The following is a 26,420-nucleotide window of genomic DNA, read 5'->3' as shown; positions in this document are numbered from 1 at the left end:
CGGCCTGTGATCAGGAGAGGTGGCATACACCTGTAACCCAGTGACTCTGGAGGCTGAGGCGGAAGGATCATCACAAGTTCAAGGAATTTAGTGAGACCCTGACTCAAAAAAAAAAAAAAAAAAAAAAACAGCTGGGGATGTAGCTCTGAGGGTTCAATCTCCAGTATGGTAGGGGCAGGGAAGCCAATCTATGACTTGCCTAAAAACAAAGGTTTGAAGAAGAGAAGGCTGAGGCAGGAGGATGGGGAGTTCAAAGTCAGCCTCAGCAAAAGTGAGGCACTAAGCAACTCAATGAGACCCTGTCTAAATAAAATACAAAATAGGGCTGGGAATGTGGCTCAGTGGTGGAGTGCCCCTGAATTTAATCTCCAGCACCCCCAAAAAATAAAAAGAGAGAGAGAATCAAGGAATGAGGTTAGGCTGTTGAAGGTTTGGCCTAGCAGAGTGCATCTGCAGTTGTTAGTATTTATAGCACGAGTGCATTCTTCTACCTGGTAAACACCTTGGCCTCAGTCCCTACCAATACTGGACTCTGTGTAGTGTAACACAGTTTTTTAGATGCTGTCTTGACCCAGTGTTCAGAACCTGGCTAGATTTAGTCAGTTCCCCTTCTTGAAGAGTTAATGAAGTCCACAGCCCCATCCACTTCTCCACACCCTGTCCACCAACCCTGATCACCCCAAGGACAGGTACCAAGTAACCAACGCCAGGCCCCTGGTGTCCCACAGTCCACTGAAATTATTCAATCTAACCAATCCTAAATTGGCCTGCCCTTCCTCATCCTTTCAGCCCTGTAGAAATCACAGTAAAGAGACTTGCGCACAATTATCCCCTTTCCCTCTGTCTCCTGACTGAGTTGGTGCTTCCCCCGAATGCCTGTGTGGTATGCAATGCTCTCCCCAGGAACTGGTGGTGATAAAAGTGTAAAACTTTACTCAGTTTCTCTTTATTAATCTGCTCTGACCTCAACAAACCTCACCCAAGATAAAATGCTAAAAAGGAAGGAAGGAAGGAAGGAAGGAAGGAAGGAAGGAAGGAAGGAAGGAAGGAAGGAAGGAAGGAAGGAAGGAAGGAAAGGAGGGAGGGAAAAATTTTAATAGGCTCTCAAAAAGCATGTTTCTTTTTACTAAAATTCAACTCAAGTCAACAATATTTGTGTAGAGTGTAAGCTCTTTACTCCTTAAGAGAGAGGGACCAAATGTAGCCACAGTGTACAAACATGATAAGTCATAACTGCTAATATTGAGCTCTGAGTGAGTCAGGCCAAGTCCTTATATTCTGTTATATTATTTCATATACTTCTCTAAAAGTGAGGTATAACTACTATTACATCTATATTAAAGATAGGACTCTGAGACACAGAGAAACTAAAAATTTCTCTAAGGTCACAGAAGTGCTAAATGGTGGAACTGGAATTTGAGCCCAGGTTTATCTGTCAGAACCTAAGCTCAAATCCAATAAGTACCTCTGCAAGCACTTTTTTTTTTAACTGAGGGCACTTCATCACTGGACTACATTCCAGCCCTTTTTATTTTATTTTATTTTATTTTGAGATAGAGTCTTGATGGATTGTCAATCCTGGCCTCAAACTTGAGATCCTCCTGCCTCAGTCTCCTGATTCACTGGGATTACAGGTGTGCACCACGGCAACTGGCAACCAATAAACTTTTAAGCAGTACGACCTCCAAGTAGTTGCTCATCCAACAAATATTTATTGACCACCTATTATATGGCAAGCATCTTATTATGCATTGAGAGCAAGGCACCACACAGTTATTTGTCCACAGAACTCACTTTCTCACAAGAAACTAGCTATTTACTGTAAGTACAAGATAGCCTGTAGTATTAGATAGAATCTTATCCAGAGTAACACAGAAGTAGAACTATACTTGATTAGACATTAATTCAGAGTATAAACAAAAAAGTTTCTGCCACTACTACCTTTTGCACCCTCCCTCCATCCCCACATGCACACTCTGGGCTTGTTCATGCTCACTTTGGGCTTGTTCATCTTCTGTTCAAATACAGAATCTCAAAAAGATCCCATAACTTTTTTTCTAGCTATTCACAAATATTAAAAAGTCCTTGGGTCATTTAGGCTAAAAAAAAAAAAAAAGTTCATTCAGTAACTGAACAGCATGGTGCAGTGTAATAATTAAACTTTACACACCCTTTGAAGTTAAAACTTCCCCTTGTTCAATATGTTCCCTTGCGTTGCTCCTCTGCCCTTCCCAGGCACTCTATGTTTTCTGACCACGTTGGGGAATGGGCTTGGTGGATATTTACACTCAAAAGACATTCAAAATCCTGTGTGGAAAGCCACTCAATGCATGACCCAGAACAAAGATGAGACCTATTAACCCTGCTGGCCTCTTCCCCAGCACACTGGGGGCCCACCCCACAGACTATCTACCTGGAATGCTGCTGATAGCTCACCACCACCCTCTGAGCTTACTCTAAGGATGTTTCCCTCTTCAGCTTGGCACTCAGAGGAAATATCATCACTCTGACATTGGAAGAATTGAGGAGTTTTCCAAATCACATCATAGCCCAATTAACTTTTACCACTTAGAGCCTTCAAGTGCAAGGAAGACACCAGTCCACTGAGTCTCTGAATTCTCTATGACAAGTTCTCCTTCCCTCAGGCTTGAGGTAAGCTGCAGGCACTTGGCTGCCCTCCTCCGTGGTGGGGAAGTGCAGTAGAACATCTCGGTTCCTCAGGAATTTGTCTTCTTCCATATCTGTATCTCATGCATGTCTAACACCTCATTTTGGAATAGGGGGCATGCCTGGGAAATGTGTTGTTCTTAGCCTTTGAGGTCTTTGACAAAACCAAGATAGAGTTTCATTTAACTCTCTGTTTCAGAAACATTTTAAAAGGTGCTCAGGAGAATGAATAACACATCACATGACAATTGCCTCTATACAATCATTTGCTAATATTTTCCATTAGGGAAAATAAATTTGTCTTCTAATTTTGACTCTGCCTCTAGAAATATTTTGTGAACCTGATTAAATCATTAGCCTTCAGAGTCTTGTTCCAAAATCATAATTGTTTAAAGATGTTGAATAGACTCTCCAAGAAAATAAGATCCGAGGTTCACATCATCAGTCTTTTTAACCTATAACATGAGCAGAAGACTAAAAATTAGTTAAAGGACCCTGGTCCCTATTGGCAGACTTGTATGAAGTGAACACTCCTGATTTCTGAATATTCTGTGTTTCTGAAATCCCTGTCTTCTCCTGCTTGCAGGCACACTCCATCTCTGGACAGACTCCCTGTTAGCTGCTCCCTGTCCTAGGACAGGACACAGACCACTGCCACACCTGCATAGGTCTCATCTCACCCCAAGATTCCATAGTGCCTAAAGCATAGACATAATGCCAAATGGTAGTAACTGGGCTGTCTATCCTAAATATATTGTGTAGTATTTCTTCATTTACCCTATTAATTTTGAAGAAAATGTCCCCATGTTTTATATAATTAACAGTTATTACCATATTTTTATTAAAATTACATAATTTTCCTCTCTTCCCTTAGAACATAGTTCCGACAAACATAAAATAGGTAATTGATGTGGTTTTAAGAAATTTGCAATGGGAAAATTAATTTTAAAAATATCAAGTGTTGGGGCTGGGGATATAGCTCAGTTGGTAGAGTGCTTGCCCGCAAGGCCCTGAGTTCAATCCCCAGTACCCAAAAAAAAAAAAAAAAAAAATCAAGTGTTATGACTCTAGGGCAGATATTCTGTGTCCCAATATTTTTCAAAAGGTTTTGATAACATTCAAAGTTATCTGAAAATATTTTGAAATGTTACCTCAAAATTTATTTATTTTTCAAGTACTAACCAAGAATGGAAAAGTCTTCATGAAAAACTACTAGGAAAAAAGTATGGAAAGCAAATCTTTAGCACCTGGTCTTTTATTCTGTGTTGAGCCCTCATTACCTTATTTGAAGCACTGCTACTTATGAATTCACAACTGAGGACTCTGAAGGTGCTGGATCAATATAACCCCTGATGTTGTGAGTGGAATATGTCTTCCACCCCACCCCACCAAAATTCATATGTTGAAGTCCTAACTCTTAGTGTGGCTGTTTTGGAGTCAGAAAGTAATTAAGGTTAAATAAGGGGTGGTTGCTTTGATGGAATTAGGGTCTTTATAAAAGGAGACACCCTACAGCTTGCTGTCTTCTCCATGTGCACACACTTTGAAAGCCCATATGAGGACATAGTAATAAGGAGGCCACCTGCAGGACAGGGAGACAGCCCTCACCACAAACTGAATTGGCAGGAAACTTGATGTTGGATTTCTGGCCTCCAGAACTGTGAGAAGATAATTTGTTGTTCAAACCACTTACTCTAGTATTTTGTTATGGCAGCTCCAGCCAATCCAAAAATTTATCTATAGAGGAAAAAATGGAAAGGCATTTTCCTCCTCTTTCTCCAAATTAGACTCCCAGAAATTCCCAGGTGTTCATAACAATAGTAATCTCACTTTTGCATACTGTGTATATACATAGTCCTATTTATTCTTCATAATTTTATACTCTTTTAGTCAGAGCTAACATTAATAATACCATTTTGCAGCTGAGATAGAAAGTAGCTAAGCCCAAATTTGACCTAGAGCTTCTGACTTGTAGCCTGATGTTTATCATTCTACTTCATGTCGGTAGACGCGTAAAGTAGCTCTTTAACATTCCTAGGCTAACTCACAATTAGTGCATCTTTGGGAAGCCCCACACCAGTTGAAGGACAAGACACTAGATTCAAAAAGTGATTTCCACACAAACAAACATAATCACCTGCTATTGCTCAATAGTCATCAATAAATTAAGCTGAAGGGAAAAAATTCAAACTAAACCTGTTATGGTACTCATTTTCAATAATTTAATTATTAATTTAGAGCAATAGTAATTTAAATATGTAGGAACTTTCACCTTGTAACAAAAGTTTCTTTATATAACACATTTGAGCTTTCACTAGCTGTGACACCAAGGGACAAATCTTTATCACTCCTTGTCCTGGGCCACATTGTAGAGCTCCTCCTGAGCTGAGCCACAGCCTATAGTTCAGCGCATCCACCCTCCTGACTGACGCGGAGCACTGGAGCATTAGAGCAGGTGCTATCTGGAGGACCAAAGTTCTGCCATCCACATCCAAAAGAAGCCCTTTGTAGATCTTGTGTTATGTTCTAAATAGCTGAGATCTAAATGTCACACTATTAATAAAACTTTCAGTGGATTAGTAATTAGCACCAACATGACCTTAGCATGTAGGCTCATCTTTTGTTTGTATAAATCAATAATGAAAAACTTCAAAACTGAATAAATGTTAGGTTGCTTATCATAATTGATTTGAGACTCATATTGAAAAAAATTCGTTTTCTCCATCCATGATGTCTTACATATGTCTCTTTCATGAGAGGCAACCAAAAATCCCTTTCACTAACCTTTAGTTTTAACTCTCTCTGGTAGAGAGTGTTTCTCTTTGCTTTCATTATTACTGCTCTTGAGGATGACTGTCCACCCATAAATGCTGGAGAAAACTGCCTTTAGGAAATCATTCTCTCAATTGCAGTGCTTATACTATTCTGTACTTTGGGCTCAGTTTCCACTAAACTGGAAATGAAGGCCTGACTCCTGAGTATCCTTTCCTTTAAAGATTGGCTATCAAAGCTCTTTCTGTTGAATCTTCTTCAGATTTGGCCTTCAAAAGAATCAATCTCTCCTGATGGTCCTCAAGTGATCATCACAAAAAGAAAGAGTGGAATCTTATGTCTAAGAAATATCATAAATTCATCTGAGTTACATTAGCATCTTGTTTTTAAGTAGTGTGTGTGTGTGTGTGTGTGTGTGTGTATGTGTGCGCACACCACATGCACACACATGCACACATCCAGGGAAAGCAAATATATTAAAATCAGAAGTATCAAAAATACAACAATATTTTCAAGAATAATAAATAAACTAAATAAGAAAAGTAGGAAAGAAGGAATTGGACAGACTTATAGATATATAGAAATTTACATATTTCCCTTTAGTAAGCTACTTTGCATCTAATATAAATGATACAATGATACTGAAGCTTCTGGTTCCACAAAGCAGATTATGCACATAGGTTTTTATATCACCTTCCTCCAAATTTTCTATGAAAATTACAGTAAGGAAATATAGAAAACTGCACTAAGAAATCAGGACAGAGCACCAGCAGACCACGGATTTCTTTAAATCTCTAGAAGATGACAAGTAGATGAGATTACATTGTCAGATAAAATAATAATAAAGATGAAAATAACCCAGCACTGAGGATACATGACACAAATGTATCATGAATGAATGGCAGAATGAATGGCAAAGAGCAATACCTAGAAATACCCATGGAATTTTGCACCACACAGAGCTAAAGAGAAGACCCTAGAAGTTTCCTGGAAAAGGCTATGAAAATAAGTTACAAAAGATCCCTTATATCTAATTCATTATCTGCATTTTTGTAGTCATGAAATTACACTAAGCAGAACCAGACCTGAAAAATATTCAGTAATGGACTGACCACTTGTAAAACTATTTCCAACTGAAATACTCATCCAATATTTTAACACATTTATGATAAATGCTAGCTCCCATTTATTTCAAAGCAAAACTACAAATCTTGAAAAGATGTTAGATTTCAGAGTTGATAAAAGTATTTATGCCTTCTTGAGTCACCAACAAATGAGAATTAGCAGAGTAAGGTCAATTAAAATAGATGAGAAACAAAACAACCAAGAAAATGCTAAGAAAAAGTTCAAAGAACAATCATTATAAAAATAAAAATAAAAAACCTAAGGTAGATCCTTAGGGAAAGTCTTGAAATAATTTTACATTTTTTCCATCTTTATAATTATTTTGGAAAGAGAAATATGAACTTGGAAGATGTCATATCATGCTATTGTTTATTTGTATCAGAAAATAGTAATCCAAGGCAACCCATTTTAAATGGATTTATATTAAGCAGACCTACCAAATGCTAATTTTCCTAGGAAACAAAGGCTTCTCATTTACACAAAGGAATCAAAATCATAATGATGTTAGTTTCTCATCAGCAACAATAAATGTTAAAAATAGTGAAACACATATAATGTTTTCTGCATCCTGAGACAAACTGACCTCAAATTAAGAATTTCATATATAATCAAATTACCATTCAAGTATGAAAATAAAATAACCACATGAAAGAATCAGGAAGTTTGTCTTCCGTGTATTCTGTAAAAAGTATTCCAGTAATATTTCAGGGAGGCAGGGGAAGGAGGAAGAAACAGAGGGAGGAGAGAAGAGTCAGGAAAATAGAGTGGAAAGCATGAGAAATTACTGGTAGGGGCAATGGAAGACTAATCTAAACCAAATAAAACTATCCTCTCAGGAAAAAAAAAAAGCTTGATAAAATATATTATCAAAAATCCTCTTTGACTTCAGCATTACAGTGATACAGCCACATCAATGTGGCTCAATTATAGCAGCTCAATTCACAATAGCTAAACTGTGGAACCAACCTAGATGTCCTTCAATAGATGAATGAATAAAGAAACTGTGGTGTGTATGTATATATGTATATTTATATACACACACACACACACACACACACACACAGTGGAATATTACTCAGTCTTAAAGAAGAATGAAATTATGGCATTTGCTGGTAAATGGATAGAGTTGGAGAACATCATGCTAAGTGAAATAAGTCAATCCCAAAATCCAAAGGCCAAATGTTTTCTCTGACATATGGATGCTGATCCATAATGGGGTGGGGGATGGGGGCAAGAGAAGAATGGAGGAACTTTGAATTGGGCAGAGGGGAGTGAGGGGAGGGGAGAGGGTATAGGGATGGGAAAGATGGAGGAATGAAATGGACATTACCCTATGTACACGTATGATTGCACGAATGGTGTGACTCTGCATTGTGTTTAACCAGAGAAATGAAAAGTGATGCTTCATTTGTGTACAATGAGTTGAAATGCATTCTGCTGTCATGTACAACCAATTGGAACAAATAAAAAAATTTAAAAAACAAAGATGCCTCAAAATAATGAAAAAATTACAGGCATAAATTCAAGATGTAGGGAAAGGTACACCACTGAAGCAGTTGTTGATCTGGAAGAGGAAGTTAATAGATGCTTTCGAAAGTTTCTGAGAGCTGAAGGGAAAAAAGTCAAGCCCCACTCAACACAGGGAAATTGTGCCCCAAAAGAACACATCTTGGGAATAGTGAGAACAAAAAATATACCAACCTTTGTCTAATCTGTGGCTTTGCTTTTTAAATTTAATTCCAAAGTCCCAATGACACCACGCACAAGAACCAGGAGTCCTAAAAGCAACCAAAATAGATAGTCAGTGTTAGACACAGCAAAACCTTGCTTATCACTTCCAAGGAGAAGAAAAGTAAAAGCTATACATTTTGGTAGGGAACGCACAACCCTAAAAATTACCACAGATTTGAAAAAGATATAAATTGAAATCCTGGAACTGGGAAGTTTGTAACAAAATTGAGGATTGAGCGGGCAGGGTGGAGGAATCAAGATAGCAGAGTAGAATATTTTTTCCAAACTCCTTCATGGCATGAGACCAGGAAGATGTACAAACAGCTTCTCTTTGAGGTCAGTGTAAAAAGAAACCCTACTGGGAATTAATACTAGAGTCTCACAACAGCCTAAGGACTCAGAAGGTTGGAGAGAATAAAATTTAAAAATGAAGAAAAGAAAAAACCCACCTCTTATAGCCAAGGCGAATCCACCACAGGCAGGTCAGAGAGGGAGACCAAGAGACCACGTGTTTCAGGGGGCATCAAGGTATGTCTTGAAGTGGAGAGGATGGTGATCAGGAACACTGTGTGTCTCCTGGTGGCCCTCAAAGAGCAGGGACAGCCGCAGGTCCCTGCCCCCATCCCCACCCTCGGCTATGTTACAGCACTGGCAGATGTAGGTCCAAACCCAGGCACCCAGACCTGTGTAATTCCAGCCAAGTCTGAAAACCTAACCTGGCAGAGGCCTTCCTGTGACCCGGAGTATGACTAGAAAACCAGGTGAAATTCAGGCATGGAAAGTGTTAAACCCAGATGCATTTGAAACCCTCAGACCTAAGAGATCTTGGGTGCCTCTCACTCTTTCAGTCTTGCTTTGGACTGAGCCCAGGGGACCAAGACACAGGAGCTGCAGGAGGTAGAGGCACGGGCAGGAAGGACTGGCTCCTTCTCTGCTGGAGCAGAACCCAGGAGAGATTCCAGCAATACAGATGCCCAGCTCAGATCAAAAGCAGCAAGGTCCTGGAGGTGTGCTAATTTAAAAGCTGCACCAAACATCATTCCACAAAGCACCAGGGGTCTGGCTAGAACCAAACTCCACCTCTAGGAGTTCCATCTCTGGAAACACCTTTAACAGAACTCTTCAGTACCACTCCCCATGAGTGGAGTAGACAACACCCCCCAACCTGCTCTACCTCATACTACCAAGAAAGAAAGCTGAGAACCAGCAACCTAACTAGCTCCACACAAAGGAGGAATTGGCAGCCCCTGACTACTACTCTTGCAGGATACATACCTCGAGAAAAAAATGGAAAGAAAGACAATTGGCAACTAACAACCAACATGCAATATTATAGACAATTTTTCATCCATTGCCAAGGAAACACGGAAACTACTCCTAAATCTTCGATCAATAGCCTTTTTTTTTTTTTTTTTAACTTTTCAATGTTCATGGACATTGGTACATATAGATATTTGTCTCATTCTTCTTATTTCTAGCATTTCTTGAATGTAATTATTCTCTTGACTATTTTTTGAGGACTAGGGTTTTTGACTAGTGTATCTTAGTTTTGTTTTATATATATTTTGTTGTTGTTTTATATTGTTTTTCTCTTATTTGCCTTAATTCTCCTCTTCTCCTTTCTTTTTCAAACATTCAAAATCTATTGTCTCTTTCACTCTTCCTTTAACTCTTTACTACTAATATCTCTCATCTTCCCTCTCAATTATTACATCCTACATCTCCTCTGCATTCTCCTTCTTCACCTTTCTGAAATAGCAAACACTTTGTAAACATAATATCTCTACTGTTGGCAATAGCCTACCAAACCATTTCTATTTATAGTGCCAATTAATATATAGATGCCAAAATAAACATTTAGTTTAATGCTGAATATTGATTGCATTTGTTGTTGCAATTATTTGTCTCACCTAAAATATGAGGTACTAGAAATCTTCAACACTATAAATTCACAGGGTAGAAGCTTTGTCACCTCAGATTCTTACTGATAAATGTGTAGACATACAAACAGCATGAAGAAAGCAAGGGAACAAACCATCCCAAACAAATCAAAATACCTCATTAGCAGAATCCAATGGTATCACAATGGAGAAAGTGTCAGAGAAGGAATTTAGAAAGTTCATAGTTCAACTGATCTGAAAGGTAAAAGATGATGTAAGGAATTAAATCAGAGAAAAAATCCAAGAAGTGAAAGATCACTTCAATAAGGAGATAGAAGAAGAATCAATCATAAATTATAGAAATAAAGGAATCAATAAACCAAATAAAAACTCAATGGAAAGCATCAGCAGACTAGACCACTTGGAAGATAAGAGTTTCAGGCAATGAACACAAAATATGTAATCTGGAAAATAAATTTGATCATGGAGAAAAGATGTTATGAGAACACACATAGAACTTTCAAGAAATATGGGATAACATGAAAAGACCAAATTTAAGATTTATCAGGATAGATAAAGGCTTGGAGATACAAACTAAAGGAATGCACAATATTTTCAATGAAATAAAATCAGAAAATTCCCCATTCATTAAGAATGAAATAGAAAATCAAATATAAGAGGCTGATAGGACTCCAAATATACAAAATTACAAGAGACCTACACCAAGGCACATCATTATGAAAATCACCAACATACAGAATAATGATAAAAAATTAAAGATTGCTAGAGAAAAAGGACAGGTAACATTTAAAAGGGAAGCACACTGAATCTCAGCTGATTTCTCAACCCAGACACTAAAAGCTAGGAGGTCTTGGAATAATATATACCAAGCTCTGAAAGAAAACAGATGTCAACCAAGAATACTGTATCTGGTCAAATTAAGCTTCAGATTTGATGATGAAATAAATACCTTCCATGATAAACAATATTACAAGAATTCACAACCTGCATTGAAAACAAACCCAATAAGTTATTTCATGAAGAAGAAATAAAATATAAAAATGAAAATGAGTAGAGGGAGAAACTACATTAGAAGTATAGTCAATCAAAAGAAAAACTAATACAAATTAAAACCCAAAAATAAATTGAAATTACAGGGAATTAAAATCAAAATAACATTGAATGTAAATGGCCCAAACTCATCAATAAAAAGACCTAGAATGTCCAAATGGATTAAAAAACATGACCAACAATATGCTGTCTCCAAGAGACTCACCTCATAGGCAAAGACATCCACAGACTGAAGGTAAAAGAATGGGGGAAAAAATCATTCACATGGATCACATAAACAATCAGGGATTTCTATTCTCATATCAGATAAAGTGGGTGTCAAGTCAAAGTTAATCAGAAGGAACAAAGAAGGTCATTTCATACTGCTTAAGGGTACACATCAACAAGATATAACAATCATAAATATTTATGCCTCAAACAATACAGCATCTACATACATCAAACAAACCCTTATTAATTTCAAGATCAAATAGACCACAAACAATAATACTGAGTGACTTTAATATGCCCCTCTCATCACTGGATATATCATCCAAACAAAAAATTGAACAAAGAAGCTGTGGAACTAAAAAATACAATTAATAATTTAGACTTAACAAGCATATATAGAATATTTTATCCATCAATGACTAAATAAATTTTCTTCTAAGCGCACATGGATTCTTTTCTAAAATAGACCATATCTTAGGCCACAAAGCAATGCTTATCTGTTACCAAAAAATAGAGATCATACCTTGCATTCTATGAGATCATAATGGAATGAAATTAGAAATCAACAACATAATAAAAAATAGAAGCTCCTCTAACACCTGGAGACTAAATAATATGCTAGTGAATGACCAATGTATAGCAGAAAAAATCAGAGATGAAATTTTTTTAAAAAATCCTTAGAGGTAAATGAGAATATTGATACAACATATCAAAATCTCTGAGATACTATGAAGGCAAGTGTAACAGGAAAGTTCTGAAGAACACTGAGCTCATTCATTAAAAGAATAGAAAATCACCAAATAAATAACCTAACAATTCATTTCAAGGCTCAAGACAAAGAAGAATAAATTAACACTAAAAGCAGTAGAAGACAGGGAATAATTAAAAATCAGAGCCAAAAGTTATTGAAATTGAAACAAACAAACAAACAAAAATCAACAAAACCAAAAGCTGGTTCTTTGAAAACAATCAATAAAATTGATAAACCTTCAGCCATGCGAACCAAAACAAAGAGGGAAAACATCCTCAAATTTCTAAAATTTGTGATGAAAAGGAAATATCAACATAGACACAACTGAAATATAAAGGATAATCAGAAAACTTCTTCAAAAACTTGTACTTCAATTAAATGGAAAATCATGAAACCATTAACAAATTTCTGGAGACATATGACCTACCCAAATTGAATCAGGAGAAATAGAAAATTTAAACAGATCAATGTCAAACAATGAAATTGAAGATGCCATCAAAAGCCTACCAACAAAGAAAAGCCCAGGACTAGATGGATTCTCAGCTGAGTTCTACCAGACCTTCAAAGAATTAACACCAATCCTCAAGTTATTCCATGGAATAATAGAAAAGGAGAGAACCCTTCCAAACTCATTCAATGAAATCAATATCACCCTGATTCCATAGCCAGACAAAAACACACATCAAAGAAAGAAAACTTCAAGCCAATATCCCTGATGAATATAGATGCAAAAATTCTTATTAAAATACTGGCATATCTCATACTAAAAACACACTAAAAGATAATGCAAAATGATCAAGAATGTTTCATTCCAGGAATATAAGGTTGGTTCAATATACAGAAATCAATAAATGTAATTCACCACATCAATAGACTTAAAGACAAGAACTGCATGATTATCTCAATAGATGCAGAGAAGATATTTGACAAAATTCAGCTACCATTCATGTTCAAAACACTAAAAAAAACTAGAGATAGCAACATTGTAAAAACTATATACATTAACCCAAGGCCATCATTATTCTAAAAAGGGAAAAACTGAAAGCATTTCCTCTAAAAACTGGAACAAGACATGGATGATCTCTTTCACCACTTCTATTCAACATAGTCTTTTGAAACTCTAGCCAGAGCAATTAGACAAAAGAAAGGAATTAAAGGGATACAAATAGGACAAGAAGAGCTCAAACTATCTTTATTTGCCAATGACATGATCCTATATTTAAGAGACCAAAAAACCCCAGCAGAAAACTTCTAGAACTCATAAATGAATTCAGCAAAGCAGCAGGATATAAAATTAACACCCATAAATCAATTTCATCCCTATACACTAAAAATGATTTAGCCAAAAGAGAAATTAGGAAAATCATCCCATTCAAAATAGCCTCAAAAGTAAAATAAAATAAAACATCTTGGAAAAAATATAAGAGAAAGAGGTGAAAGACCTCTACAATGAGAACTACAGAACACTAAAGAAAGAAATTTAAAACCTTAGAAGATGGAAAGATCTCCCATGGTCTTGGTTAGGTAGAATTAATACTGTCAGGACTGCCCCCAGCCACTGCACAGAGGAGAGCCACAGCGCTGCAGTCCCCACGGTGGACCTCCATCTTGCGACACCACAACCACCGCCACTGCTGCCACAGCCCCCCCCCCCACATGTGATAGCCTCCACTTTGGGACAAGAGACAGGGCCTGGAGGCCACCACCCACCACAACAGCCACCAAAACACTGCATGTCTGAACAGGCTGCACAACAACACTGAACAACCCATCCTCACAGCCCCATCTCTGAAAGCAATTGCCCCCTCCTATATCACTTCTACTGCCATCTTGGGTCACCTCTGCTGCTACCACCACCATCTTTAGTTGGGGCAGCTTCCATCATGGGACAACAGCTGGGGCTGGAAGCCCAACACCAACATACATGCAGGATTGATGTTGCTGCCACTGCCAACTAGGAGCATGTCCACTTCCACCTAAGGACAACAGCCAGCTCCTGCAAGACTGTTTCCAAGGTCCCTACAGACTTGGTTACACCTGTGAGTCCCTTTCTCTCTTCTCTCCTGCTAATAGCCAACTTCTACTGATTCCTCCATCACTCTTCCTATGATCTAATATCTCTATATTCTCACCTCCTGCCTCATAAACATCACACCCTACACCCCCATTCTCTCTTTGCCCATGATTAGAAACTGTAGACACTATTGCAAACCTACTGTTTATATTGTAGATAATAGTCAAAAATATCATTTCTGTTTATTACAACAAAATGTAAATATCTTAATAGGTACTAATTGATTTGAAGCTGCATATTGTTTGTATCGGGTATTGTTAATATTGTTCTCCCCCTTAAAGGCAAGGCATTGGAAACCTGTAGGGACACTATAAATCTACAGGGTAGAAACTGAAATACCTCAGATCCACCCTACTAGAGGGGAAAAAAAGTGTACCAAACAAAGAAGTCACAGTAAAAGAATTCATTGATAGAATCATAGAAGAAGTGCCAAATGGTAAGAAACCATGAACAGAATCCCCAAGAAATGTGGAATAACATGAAAAGACGAAATTTAAGAATTATCAGAATAGAGGAAGACACAGAGATACAAACCAAAGGTATGCATAATCTTTTCAAAGAAATAATATCAGAAAATTTCCCAAACCTGAAGAATGAAATGGAAAATCAAATACAAGAGGCTTAGAGTACACCAAATGTATAAAATTACAACAGACCCACACCAAGGCATATTACAATGAACATGCCTAACATCCAAAATATAGGTAGAATTTTAAAGGCTGTGAGAGAAAAGCATCAGATTATATATGGGGGAAAACCAGTCTGAATCTTAGCAGATTTCTCACCACAGACCCTCAAAGCTCGGAAATCCTGGACAACATATACCAAGTTCTGAAAAAAAAAAAGTGGATGCCAGCCAAGAATCTTATATCCAGCAAAATAAAACTTCAGGTTTGATGATGAAATAAAAACCTTCCATGATAAACAAAAGTTAAAAGAAATTACAACTAGAAAACCTATACTATAGAACATTCTCAGTCAAATATTCTATGAGGAGGAAATGAAAAAAAAAAAAAAAAAAAAAACAATGAAAACCAGTAAAGGGAGGAACTATACTAAAGGTCAAGCCGATCAAAGGAGATATCATGTCAAGTGAAAAAAACAAACTAAAATGGCTGGGAATACAAATCATATTCCAATAATAACCCTGAATGTTAATAATCTAATCTCATTAATCAAGTTACAGACTTGCAGATGAGATTTTTAAAAAAAAAGACCCAATAATATGCTACTTTCAAGAGTCCCACCTCAAAGAAAAAGACATCTATGGAATGAAAGTGAAAGATTGGGAAAAAGCATATCATTCATATGGACTGTGTAAAAGAGTAGGAATTTCCATTCTCATATCAGATAAAGTAGACTTCAAGCCAAAGTTAGTCAGAAGGGCTAAAGAAAGACATTTTATACTACTTAAGGAAATTATACATCAACAAGACATAATAATCACAAATATTTATGACCCAAACAATGGAGTATCTATGTACATCAAACAAACCCTCCTCAATCTTAGGAACCTAAAGACCACAACAAAATAATATTGGGTAACTTTAACACACATCTCTCATCATTGGCTAGATCCAAACAAAAACTAAACAAACTATAGAAGTAAATAATACAATCAGTAATTTAGACTTAATAGACATTTATAAAATATTTCATCCATCAACAAGTGAATACACTTTTTTCTCAGCAGCACATGGATACTTCTTTAAAACAGACCATATCTTATGCCACAAAGCAACTTTTAGAAAATACAAAAAAATGGAGATAATAGCTGGCATTCTATCACATCATAATGGACTGAAATTAGAAGTCAAGGACGAAATAAAAAATAGAAGGTACTCCAACACCTGGAGACTAAATAATACTCTATTGAATGATGCATGGATAACAGAAGACATCAGGGAGGAGATTTAAAAATTCTTACAGGTAAATGAGAATACTAATACAGCATATCAAAATCCCTGGGACACTATGAAGGCAGTCCTGAGAGGAAAGTTCATTGCATTGAGCTCATTCATGAAAAGAATTAAAAGTCAACAAATAAATGACCTAATATTACATTTCAAAGCCCAAGAAAAAGAAGAATAGATCAAAACCAAATGTAGTAGAAGATAGGAAATAATTAAAATCAGAGCTGAAATCAATGAAACTGAAGCAAAAGAAACAATTGAAAAAAACAAAAAAACAAGAAGTTGGTTCTTTGAAAATATAAATAAAATTAGCCACACTAATGAAAAGAAGGAGAATGAAAATTCAAATTACTAAAATTTGTGATGAAAAAGGAAATATCATGATGGACACACCAGTACTCCTCAAAGTACTCCATGAACTGGCAAAGGAGGGAACCCTTCCAAACTCCTTCTATGAAGCTAGTATCACCCTAACACCAAAATCAGATGAAGACACATCAAGGAAAGAAAACTTCAGACCAATATCCCTGATGAATATTATGCAAAAATTCTTAGTAAAATTCTGGCAAATCATATACAAAAACATATTAAAAAGATAGTGCACTACAATTAAGTGGGATTAATCCCAAGGATGCAGGGTTGGTTCAAAATTCAACATTAGGAAATCAATAAATGTAATTCATCAATAGACATCAATAGACTTAAAGATAAGAATCATATGATCATCTCAATAGATGCAGAAAAGGCATTTGACAAAAGACAGCACCCCTTCATGTTCAAAACACTAGAATAAATGGGGATGGTAGGAACACACCTCAACACTGTAAAACCTATCTATGCTAAGCCCAAGGCCAACATCATTCCAAATGGAGAAAAATTAAGCATTCCCTCTAAAATCTGGAACAAGACCGGGATGTCCTCTTTCACCACTTCTATTCAACACAGTCCTGGAGACTCTAGCCAAAGCAATTAGACCAAAGAAATTAAAGGAATATGAATAGGAAAAGGAGAACTCAAACTATCACTATTTGTGGATGACATGATCCTATATTTAAAGGATCCAAAAAATTCCACCAGAAAACTTCTAGAGCTCATAAATGAACTCAGTAAAGTAGTAGGATATAAAATCAACATTTGTAAATCTAATGCATTTCTATTCATAAGTGATTAATCTTCAGAAAGAGAATTTAGGAAAACTACTCTATTCACACTAGCCTCAAAAAAATAAAATACTTGGGAATCAATCTAACAAAAGTGAAAGACCTCTACAATGAAAACTACAGAACACTAAAGAAGAAATTAAAGAAGACCTTAGAAGATGGAAAGATCTCCCATGTTCTTGGACAGACAGAATTAATATTGTCAAAATAGCCATACACTCAAAAGCATTATACAGATTCTGTGCAATTCCACTGAAAATCCCAATGTCTTTCCTCATGGAAATAGAGAAAGCAATTATGACATTCATTTGGGAAAATAAGAGACCCAGAATAGCCAAAGCATTCCTTAGCTAGAAAAGTAAAGCATGAGGTATCATAATACCAGACCTTAAACTATACCACAGAGCTATAGTAACAAAAACAGCATGGTAAATAGACAGGTAGACCAATGGTACAGAATAGAAGACACAAAGACAAACCCACATAAATACAGTTATCTCATCATACTAGACAAAGGTGCCAAAAACACAAATTGAATAAAAGATAGCCTCTTCAACAAAATAGTGCTGGGAAAACTGGAAATCCAAATATAGCAGAATGAAATTGAAACCCTATCTCTCACTCTACATAAAACTCAACTCTAAGTGAATCAAGGACCAAGGCATTAGATCAGAGATCTTGCACCTACTAAAAGAAAATATAGGTCCAACTTTCCTTTATGTTGGCTTAGGAATCAACTTCCTCAACAAGACTCCTAAAGTGCAAGAAGTAAAATCAAGAATTAATAAATGGGGGCTGGGGATATAGCTCAGTTGGTAGAGTGCTTGCCTCACAAGCACAAGGCCCTGGGGATTCAATCCCCAGTACAGTACCGCAAAAAAAAAAAAAAAAAAAAAAAAAAAAGAATTAATAAATGGAATAGTATCAATCTAAAAAATCTCTTCACAGCAAAGGAAATAATAAAGAGTGCAAAGAGAGGCCTACTGAATGGGAGAAAATCTTTGCCACCTGCACCTCAGGTACAGCATTAATCTCCAAGATATATAAAGAACTCAAAAGACTCCCCCCTCCCCCCAAAAAAAACTCAATCAATAAATGGGCTAAGGAACTGAACAGACACTTCACAGAATAATAAATATGAATGGTCAACAAATATATGGAAAAATGTTTAACGTCTCTAGCAATTAGAGAAATGCAAATTAAAAGTACACTGAGATTCCATCTCACTCCACTGATTGGTAACAATCAAGAATACAAGTAATGATAAGCGCTAGCAAGGATGTAGGGAAAAGGGAACACTCATACATTGCTGGTGGGACTGCAAATTGGTTTAACCACTCTGGGAAGCAGTATGGAGATTCCTTAGAAAACTTGAAATGGAACCACCACTTTACCCAGTTATCCCATTTCTCAGTATATACCCACAGGACTTAAAAATAGTATACTATGTAACACAGTCACATCAACGTTTATAGCAGCTCAGTTCATAATAACTAAGCTATGGAACCAACTTGGTGCCCTTCAACAGATAAATAGATAAGGAAAATGTGGTATATGTACACAATGAAATATTACTCAGCCATAAAAAGAACAACTTTATGACATTCGCTACAAAATGGATGGATCTGAAGACTATTATGCTAAGCAAAATAATTCAATCCCAATAAACAAAGGCTGAATGTTCTCTCCAACAAGGTGGGAAGGGGAAGAACAGAAGTTCAGTAGATTAGACAAAGGGCAATGATGGGAAGGAAGGAGAACAGGAAATAGGAAAGGCAGTGGAATGAATTTGACATAAATTTCTTATGTACTTATATAAATACACCAACAGTGAATCTCTTCATCATTTACCACCACTGGGTAAGACTGGGATCCTAATTAGAATAAGATGTACTCTATGTTTGTATAAATATATCAAAATTACTCTATGTCATGTATAACTAAAAAGAACAAATTTTAAAAAAAGAATTCAATGAAAGGTGTAACAACATATTAGACAGTTGAAGAGACAGCTGGAAACATGCTGCAAGCTTTCCAGAAAGCAGCGCACCAGCAGCCAAAAGGTGGAACACATGGAAGAGAATGTAAAAGACAAAAAATTCCATGAGGAATTCTACATCCTGGCGTTAGAAGAAAGGGACAGAGAGAATGGACACAATGTGAAATTTTTGGCTTAGGATTTCCTGAAATGAAATTCCAAAGTAGGAATATCAATAATTTTCAAATAACAAAATAAAGACAAAACAAAAACATTCGCAGATACATAAAAATTGAAAGTATTAATCATTAAAACCTGCACCCAAATGATGTGTAAAGGATATTTTTCAGATATAAGGAAAATCATCACTGGGGAAGGTCGAGAAGTCAAAAGACATGAATAAGTAGCAAGAAAATTTGCAAATATGTGAGTAAATCTCAATAAACACTGATTGTACAGAAATAAAATTGTGTATATTTGAAAGGATGTGAATGGAATCAGTAGTCTAAGTCTTTTGTATTACCTAGCAGGAGAGTAAAATCATCCACTTATATTAGATTTTACTAAGTCAATGATGCATTTTATAATTACAAGAATGGACACTAACACTTCCAACTAAAAGATAAAGGAAAAACAGCAACGTTTTAAAACAAAATAAAATCAAACCATCAAATGTCAAGAACACCAGAAGTTGTGAGTCCACAGGATTTGGAGATGCTTGCTACTACAGTTTCTCTACTGAGGATCAGGGACAATCATGGTCTTCAGCTGTCATAGTTTATATCAAACCAATTTTCTGGAGAAAGCAAACAGTCAGAAACTCACTGTTTGGTTCTATCAAAAGCATAGGTGCTATGATAATATTAGGAATGTTCCAGTTATTCATGAATCATGTCAACAAATTTGCTGTCAAGACAGTCCCTTTATATATAAGGGAAAAGAATAGCAGATTTGGAGATTTCTTAGGAGGCCATGGTGATACTTCTGATTTTAATCCTTTGGGAAGTGAACATGGAAAATATGAACTAGTAATAGCAGCATATTTAGGCTATTCTTGAAGAAATTAAAAATTTAGTAACTAAGAGTGACATAAAGAGGCAACATAAAGTATGCTGGTTGGCTCCTTCTCCAATGTGCTTTGGGACATCCAGAGAAGAAATAAGGAAGTTAGAGGTAACCAGCAAATGAAATTAAAGATATTAGGCACTAAGGTTGCAGGAGATTGTGCTCTAGACATGAACTTCATGAATTTGATCTTTGCAGAAACAAAACGCTTTGACTATTGCTCGAATTTCAACTGATTTTGGCATCTTCCAACAGACTTGTGATATATTACAGGGGAATGGATTAAAATGGTGCTTTGGATGCTTTCTGTTCTGCAATATTTATTCTGGGTTTTTCTTCATGATCAGGATCAAAGATCTCCATTAATCTTTTATCATTTCAATTTATGTTGACTCTTGTGCTACTTGCTTCTGTCATCAAAATCTCTTGAAATTTGTTGTCTGTTTTTGTGTATGTCAATATTCTGCAATTTCAGCTTTATTTGCACTATGTGAGATGGCCTTTAAAACTTCTCTGCCTCTCATTCTGGAAGCAAAATGAAAGAAACTAAAAGTGACTAAAAACTATAAAATACTTATTCTTTTCACCTTCTAGATTATCAGTTGAAATTACCATGGAGGAATTGTATAGGAAAAAATTTGACCATAAACAATATAAATATAAACAATTATTTTAAAAATAACTGCTCTCTTAGAAGAACTATTTGCAAAACAATACTCCCATTGTTAGGTTTAGTTATAGTTTTAACTCACATTAGTCAAATCAAAATCCCTTTTATGAAGTGACAGTTGTGTGACATTTGACGTTATTTTGGAAAAAACAATGAATATTGTTTTTCAGTTTTTTCACTGTTGTGACTAAAGGACCTGACCAGAACAACTTCAGAGGTCAAAAAGTTTATTTGAGGGCTCACATTTTCAGAGATCTGAGTCCATAGAAGGCCAGCTCCATTCCCCAGAGCTTCAGATGAGGCTGAGCATCCTGGCAAAAGAGTGTGGCAGAGAGAAGCAGCTCACACCCTCCAATGAGCCACTCCCTCCAGCCACACCCTACCTACCTCCAGTTACTATTCAGTTAATCCCATCCAGGATGAAATCACTGATTAGGTTAGACTCTCAAAACCCAATCATTTTCCTCTGAAACTTCTTGCATTGTCTCACACATGAGCTTTGGGGGGACACCTCACATCCAAACCATAACAAATATGTTGCCAACAATTAACTTTGATAAGTTATATAAAGAAAACCCTAATTCACTAGTTTGAAACCATTCAGATATAAACAGGCATTTGCTCTCTCACCTGGCATCTACACATGTTTAGAAAATGTGATCCAGATAAAAATGGTTCATCACCGACGGACTGCAAAATTTCACTTTAAATCAATACAGCAGTTTATCAGTGTAAGTTTTTCTTCAGAAAGGTAGTATTAAGAGCTTATTTTTTTATGTTATAGCCTGATTACTGTTGGGGATTTCTCAGAAAATATTAACTCTTTTTACAATTAATAGTGGTCCCCAAAGTATTAATGTTTACATTGCAATGGAAGGAAAAAAAAAAAAAAACACCAGCCTACCAGTATTAGAGATTCTTCTCCAGAGGCTTTGGAATGGCAAGTTCTATAAATTTTTTAAAAGTTCTTTGTAACTTTAACTTTAAAAAAAAAAAAAAAGTATTTTTCTTTTAGCTCTTGAAGTTCTTAAATGTCTTTTTAAGTAATAACATTAAAAAAAAATCTGAGGTAGATCTGACAAACCATTTGACACAATTCAATATCCCTCATGAAAAAAGAAAAAAAAAAAAAAGACTCTCAACATGTTAGTTATAGAGGAATGGACCCCATCATAATATCTGCTCTATATGACAAAATAGTCATCATACAACATAACATCATAAGAGTGAAAAGTCAAAACACTTCCTCTAGAATCCGAAACGAGGCAAGGATGCCTACTTTCTCCCAATTCTACTCAACATAGTACTGGAAATTCGAGCCAGAGCAATCAGGCAAGAGAGAAACAAAAGACATCCAAATTGGAAAGGAAGACGACAAATTGTTCCAGTTTGTGAGGACAGGATCACATATATAGTAAACCTTAGACTCCACAAAATAATGGTTAGAAGAAATTTTTAAATTCTGTAAAGTTGTAAAATCAACAAACATCAGTAGCATTTCTATACACTCACAAAAAAACTATACAAAAGAGAAATTAAGAAAACTACCCCATTTACAATCACATCAAAAAATAAAATACCTACTAGTAAATTTAACCAGAGACATGGAAGATCTGTGTATTGAAAACCATAAAACATTGATGAAAAAGATAATGAAGAATACACAAATAAATGTAAAGTTATCCTTTATTCGTGAATTGGAAGAATTAATTTATGTAAATGCCCATACTTCCTGAACCATTCTACTGATGTAATGTAATCCCTGTCCAAATTCCAATGACTTTTTTTTTTCACAGAAATAGAAAAAAATCCTAATCATTCGGACACAAGACTTTCAATAGCCAAAGCCATCTTCAGTAAAAGGGCAAAGCTGAGGAGTCACACAAACTACCTCACAAAGCTACAATAATTGAAGCAGCCTAATAGTAGCATAGAAACACACAAACTGATGGAACAGGATAGACAGCCCAACAAGAAACCAACACGTGTATGCTCAATTGATTTTTGGCACTGATGCCAAGAACATACAATGGGGAAAAGACATTCTCTTCAATAAATGGTGCAGGCAGGCAGGCAGGAAGGAAGGAAGGAAGGAAGGAAGGAAGGAAGGGAGGGATGGAGGGAGGGAGGGAGGAAGGAAGGAAGGGAGGAAGGGAGGGAGGGAGGGAGGGAAGGGAGGGAGGGAGGGAGGGAGGGAGGAAGGAAGGAAGGAAGGAAGGAAGGAAGGAAGGAAGGAAGGAAGGAAGGAAGGAAGGAAGAAAGAAAGAAAGAGAAGGAAAAAAAGCCCTGGATTCACACTTTAGAAGAATGAAATGGGATCATGCCTCAAGCCATGAAGAAAATTCTACTCAAAGTGAATTATAGATTTAAACATAAGACTTGAACTATGAAACTACTAAAAGAAAACATTGGGGAAGTCTCCACGATAAGGGGTTTTTTTAGATGTGACCCCAAAAGGACAGACAGCAAAAGCAAAAATAGACAAACAAGATTGCGTCTGCACAGCAAAGGAAACAACCAACATAGTGAAGAGACAACACATGAATTAGGAGAAAATACTTGCAAACCATACATCTGATAAGGGGCTAGTATCCAAAATATATAAAGAACTCAATCAACTCAATAGCAAGAAAATGAATAATATAATTGGAAATGGGCAGAGCACCTGAATAGACATGTTTCCAAAATGGATATACGCATGGTTAACAAGCATGTAAAAAAAAGGTAGTCCACATCATTAACCAAGGAACAAATCAAAACTAAATGAGAACAGGGATTGTAGCTCCATGGTCAAGTGCTAGCTTAGCAAACACAAAGTCTTCAGTTCAATCCCTAGCAACACACACACACACACACACACACACACACACACACACACACTATCATCTCACCCCTATTAGAATGGCTTTTATCAAAAATATAAAAGATTAATGTTGGTATAATGTGTAGAAAGGACAACTTTTGTACACTGGATGGGAATATAAATTAGTACAACCTTTTTGGAAAACAGCATGGAGTTTCTTCAAAAATTTTTTTTAAATTGTCATGTGATCAGATCTAGCAGTTCCACTTCTGGATGGAGATATATAAGTATACACATACATATACATCTGTTCTCCAAAGGAAATCAGTATGTCAAAGATATTTACATTCTTATGTTTGCTGCAGCATTATTCACAACTGCCAAGATATGGAATCAGTCTAAATGTCCAACAATTGGTAAATGAACCAAGAAAAGGCAGTATACACATACACAATAGAATACATTCAATCTTAAGAAAGAAGGCAATAGTGTCATTTACAACATGGATAAACCTGGAGGATATTATGCTAAGTGAAATAAGCCGACACAGAAAGACAAAGACTACATGATTTCACTTTTATAAGAAATCTGAAACACTCAAACTCATAGAAGTTGGAAGTATAATAGTGGTTATAATAGTGGTTATTAAGTATGATAGCAATTATATATCAGTTAAAAATTAAGAAAAAAAAGAATCTGAGGAATTACAACTTATTTGTTTGCAAAAGTAAATTAACAAAACTCATTTGTGCATGAAAACTTCTATATTCTTAGATTCTATTTATTCTTTTTAAGCCATCTTAGAAGTCACATTTTGTCGAAGAAACTAGTGTGGTCAGTTGTTTTTTCAGACAGATTTCATATACTATGTTTTTAGATTTATTAAATATAGAAAGATTTTAGCAATCACTTGTGATTATTTGTAAATTCCTAAGTCTTAAAATCTGCTATCATTTGTGTGATTATAGAAATAGGTCCTATTTAATATTTAATAGCCTACTTTAGTTTAATGGATTTCATGGATTTCAAGTGAAATTATAATAAGAATTAGAAAAAGAAGGTGGAAAGACAACCTCAGACACAGCCTGGCAAATTGGAAAAGAAATCTGTAACATGGAATCCCTAAAGACAATTAGTTTAATTATTTCCATAGGCATCCACTGTATTCAGTGCATATTGATCGACTTTACTGCTAATTAGACTAAATGACCTTGAATGTTTCTATACAATTAGTTGCATTTTATAGAGCACTTATTTTCAGAGGTATTTTGACAAGAATTCAGCTTTTATCTCACATCTTAGAAGAGGATCTTTTGATATTTAAGATAAGAAGGAGAAACACAATACTTAACATCTGTAGGGAAAGAGATAAATGAAGAAAATCAAATAAAATTATTATTTAAATTCCTCCCATTTTGAAATCCTGTAATCCTACATTCTGCTTCTATAAATTTATTTATATCTAGATAGGGACTTCAAGGTCAGCTTTGAAGAATATCTTTAAAGAAATCAAATTATGTGCTTTTCCAAATAATAATTTAATAATTAAATAATGACATTATAAGGAAACTTGATTAATTAACTAATAAAAAGAACCTAATATGTGGAGAAATTTTCAAATAAATAGACCTGGGCTCCTGACATGGGCTAAAATGAAATTAGCTACTGAGCAGCCATCCCTGAAAACCCTCAGCTAGATGGTACATGAACAAGGAAGCTGGGGAGGGGGTTCTACAGTGTAGAGGAGACGGGGCTAGGTCATTCCACAGGCTCCCTCCAAACATGACATACATATCAGGTACTTCCATTTCTAATCAAGGTAACATGGAAATGAGGAGTGGAGCCTGAATTTTGAGGTGATATAGGCTTTGGGCAAGGAAGAACCCTCTGTTTGACTTCCATGAGCATAGAGTACTTTGGTGGCAGAATCTGCTCTTATGATTGGATGAATCTACAGAGCCTGAGTCACAGGGATTCATCTACTACCTTCAAGTTGACCACTAAATGTAAATGCCTTCATATCTCATCCTTCTTCCTGCTGAACTTACCTACAGACTCCATAGATGAAGGACTTACATGCATCAGCATCAAAAAGTGGATCTTATATAAGTGGAGAGTAGAACAGTGGCTACCAGAGCCTGTGAAGAGTATGGGGGAGGAGGACATGGAGCAAGAACTGGCACAGGGTACAACTGGATAGGAGGAATCACTTCTAATATTTTATAATACAGACTCATAACCAGAGTTTTCAATAACTGGATGTTTCAAATTAACTAGTAGTGAGGATTTTTAATCCGTTGTGTTCTTTTGAAGCATACGATTTTTTGTGTTCTTTTGTACACAAAGAAATGATAGAGGTTTGAGGTGATAGATAACCCAGTTACCCAGAACTAGCCATTACACATTGTATACAAGTATTGCAATGTCATACTGCACCCCATAAATATGTACTTGTGTTGCCTAAAAATAAAAATCTATTTTTTTAAAAAAACAGCATCCCTTCTAAACAGCGTCCATACATAACCTGAATGGTTCTATCGCTGCTGCCTG

This window comes from Sciurus vulgaris, assembly GCF_902686455.1.
Source record: "Sciurus vulgaris genome assembly, chromosome: 2".
NCBI lineage: Eukaryota > Metazoa > Chordata > Mammalia > Rodentia > Sciuridae > Sciurus > Sciurus vulgaris.
The sequence above is the reverse complement of the archived record's forward strand: the minus strand, read 5'-3'. Positions refer to the sequence as shown.